Here is a 4,393-nt window from a genome sequence, read left to right as displayed (position 1 = left end):
AGGCATGACCGTGATGGGCTTTTTCATCCCACGGACAACAACTGTCTCCCCCGGAGCCTGATTTAAACAAACCACATCACCATCAGAATCCTCCTCGCCAACTTCCTCCTCAGCGCCAGCTACACCAGTATCCTCATCCTGTTGTACTTCAACAGTGACATCTTCAATTTGCATATCAGCAAGTGGACTGTGGGTGCTCCTTTCAGCACTTGCAGGGGGCGTGCAAATGGTGGAAAGAGCCACCTCTTCCCGTCCAGTGCTGGGAAGGTCAGGCATCGCAACCACCACCACACTTGGACTCTCCTTGGGGATTTGTGATATCTTCTTAGAAAGCACAGTTCTTCGCTGTGCTTTTGCCAGCTTAACTCTTTTGATTTTTTTAGTGGGAGGAGGGCTTCCATCTTCATGTGAAGCTGAACCACTAGTCATGAACATACTAGGGATCGACCTTAACCGTTCCTTGCCACTCCGTGTCGTAAATGGCATATTGGCAAGTTTACGTTTCTCTTCAGCTGATTTAAATGTCTTTTTCAAGGTCATTTTCCTGAACTTTGCCATTTGGGATTGTATGTGCCCTCTACTATGACATTGGGCATCGGCCTTGGCAGACGACGTTGATGGCATGTTATCGTCTATGTCATGACTAGTGGCAGCAGCTTCAGCACTAGGAGGAAGTGGTTCTTGATCTTTCTCTATTTTATTTTTATCGGAGAAAGTTTGGTCCTCCATTTATGTTATATCGATTTGATATATACGTGCGGCTAAACACAGAAAATAATTTTTTTTTTGGTTTGGACTGGAGTGTACTTTCAGGGGTTACAGCACCCTTTAACGGTCAAGCCAGCCGGCCCTTTACTTATGACACAGGCGCACGCTTGGCACTACTTTGTTGATGCACGTGCGGCTACTGCGCACACAATTCACAAACACAGAAAATAATTTTTTTTTTGGTTTGGACTGGAGTGTACTTTGGGGGTTACAGCACCCTTTAATGGTCAAGCCAGCCGGCCCTTTACTTATGACACAGGCGCACGCTTGGCACTACTTTGTTGATGCACGTGCGGCTACTGCGCACACAATTCACAAACACAGAAAATAATTTTTTTTTTGGTTTGGACTGGAGTGTACTTTCGGGGGTTACAGCACCCTTAACGGTCAAGCCAGCCGGCCCTTTACTTATGACACAGGCGCACGCTTGGCACTACTTTGTTGATGCACGTGCGGCTACTGCGCACACAATTCACAAACACAGAAAATTATTTTTTTTTTGGTTTGGACTGGAGTGTACTTTCGGGGGTTACAGCACCCTTTAATGGTCAAGCCAGCCGGCCCTTTACTTATGACACAGGCGCACGCTTGGCACTACTTTGTTGATGCACGTGCGGCTACTGCGCACACAATTCACAAACACAGAAAATAATTTTTTTTTTGGTTTGGACTGGAGTGTACTTTCGGGGGTTACAGCACCCTTAACGGTCAAGCCAGCCGGCCCTTTACTTATGACACAGGCGCACGCTTGGCACTACTTTGTTGATGCACGTGCGGCTACTGCGCACACAATTCACAAACACAGAAAATAATTTTTTTTTTGGTTTGGACTGGAGTGTACTTTGGGGGTTACAGCACCCTTTAACGGTCAAGCCAGCCGGCCCTTTACTTATGACACAGGCGCACGCTTGGCACTACTTTGTTGATGCACGTGCGGCTACTGCGCACACAATTCACAAACACAGAAAATAATTTTTTTTTTGGTTTGGACTGGAGTGTACTTTCGGGGGTTACAGCACCCTTAACGGTCAAGCCAGCCGGCCCTTTACTTATGACACAGGCGCACGCTTGGCACTACTTTGTTGATGCACGTTCGGCTACTGCGCACACAATTCACAAACACAGAAAATAATTTTTTTTTTGGTTTGGACTGGAGTGTACTTTCGGGGGTTACAGCACCCTTAACGGTCAAGCCAGCCGGCCCTTTACTTATGACACAGGCGCACGCTTGGCACTACTTTGTTGATGCACGTGCGGCTACTGCGCACACAATTCACAAACACAGAAAATAATTTTTTTTTTGGTTTGGACTGGAGTGTACTTTGGGGGTTACAGCACCCTTTAACGGTCAAGCCAGCCGGCCCTTTACTTATGACACAGGCGCACGCTTGGCACTACTTTGTTGATGCACGTGCGGCTACTGCGCACACAATTCACAAACACAGAAAATAATTTTTTTTTTGGTTTGGACTGGAGTGTACTTTCGGGGGTTACAGCACCCTTAACGGTCAAGCCGGCCCTTTACTTATGACACAGGCGCACGCTTGGCACTACTTTGTTGATGCACGTGCGGCTACTGCGCACACAATTCACAAACACAGAAAATAATTTTTTTTTTTGTTTGGACTGGAGTGTACTTTCGGGGGTTACAGCACCCTTAACGGTCAAGCCAGCCGGCCCTTTACTTATGACACAGGCGCACGCTTGGCACTACTTTGTTGATGCACGTGCGGCTACTGCGCACACAATTCACAAACACAGAAAATAATTTTTTTTTTGGTTTGGACTGGAGTGTACTTTCGGGGGTTACAGCACCCTTAACGGTCAAGCCAGCCGGCCCTTTACTTATGACACAGGCGCACGCTTGGCACTACTTTGTTGATGCACGTGCGGCTACTGCGCACACAATTCACAAACACAGAAAATAATTTTTTTTTGGTTTGGACTGGAGTGTACTTTCGGGGGTTACAGCACCCTTTAACGGTCAAGCCAGCCGGCCCTTTACTTATGACACAGGCGCACGCTTGGCACTACTTTGTTGATGCACGTGCGGCTACTGCGCACACAATTCACAAACACAGAAAATATATTATTTTTTTAGCACTTGGGGGGAGCACCCCTGATGGACAGAGCACCCCCTGGACAACACTACAGCACTCCTTTAGGACTGGGACACTGCACAGGACTTTGGAGTGGACACAGCCCCTATGGAGAACTGACTGCACAACACAGTCCAGCCAGCCCCTATGGACTTTGAAGTAGTGGACACAGCCCCTATTAACAACAGCAGCACAGCACAACACAGCCAGCCCCTATGGACTTTGAAGTAGTGGACAACAGCAGCACTACACTACACTACACTACACAGCCCTAACTCCCACCCTCCCTCTTCACTGTCCACAGCCGAGTGAGAAAATGGCGCCGACGCGGGTACCTTATATAGGATCCAAAACCCGCGAGACTCGGAAGGCGGGATGATGACGTTTTGCCTCGATTTCAGATCCGAGTCAGGCGGGAAAAGTCGAGCCTGACTCGGATCGGACTCGGATCGGGGGGGTTCGGGGGGGTTCGGATTTCAGAAATCCGAACCCGCTCACCCCTAGTATATATATATATATATATATATATATATCACCTAGGTAACCTGTAAACAAATAACATCGCAAGCATATAGAGAGCAATCGGACTGATATGAGCTCAAAAGATCACTAATAACTAGAAAATGCTCTCTATATGCTTGCGATGTTATTTGTTTATAGGTTACCTAGGTGATGGTTTACACATGGGTGCACACGCCCCCTTGGTATAACGATGACGCCGGCGCTCTGGCGCTATCAGTGACGTCATCGGACTCCAGACGGGACGACACAGCGTGGTGCAGGTACACGGGGTGAATACTATTTAAGGTACGTCATTATGTTGTTTTTTCATGTCTTGATAAAAGTGAATGTCACTGAAACGTTGACAACTAGCAACAGTTTTGCTGTAATTCTTTCCAAGTTGTGAAGTCTCATTGAGTGCCTCCCGTTCCCCCTTGGATATATATATATATATATATCTACAGTATATACAGTGTGTGTGTGTATATATATATATACACAGTATATACAGTGTGTGTGTGTATATATATATATATCTACAGTATATACAGTGTGTGTGTGTATATATATATACACAGTATATACAGTGTGTGTGTGTATATATATATATATATCTACAGTATATACAGTGTGTGTGTGTATATATATATATATCTACAGTATATACAGTATGTGTGTGTGTGTATATATATATATATATATATATATATATATACACAGTGTGTATATATATATATATATATATATATACAGTATATACAGTGTGTGTATATATATATATACATGTCTTCACAGTCTTTGTTCATTCACATACAAGATCTTGGCCTGTAACGACCCAGGAATCTCGGGAGGCGATCTCTATTCTTCTGAGGAAATGTGTGTGTGTGTATATATATATATATATATATATATATACAGTATATACTAGGGGTGAGCAGGTTCGAATTTCTGAAATCCGAACCCCCCCGAGCCCCCCCGATCCGAGTCCAATCCGAGTCAGGCTCGACTTTTCCCGCCTGACTCGG

Source organism: Taudactylus pleione, unplaced genomic scaffold (assembly GCF_031769625.1).
Source record: "Taudactylus pleione unplaced genomic scaffold, aTauple2 ptg000343l, whole genome shotgun sequence".
NCBI lineage: Eukaryota > Metazoa > Chordata > Amphibia > Anura > Myobatrachidae > Taudactylus > Taudactylus pleione.
The sequence above is the reverse complement of the archived record's forward strand: the minus strand, read 5'-3'. Positions refer to the sequence as shown.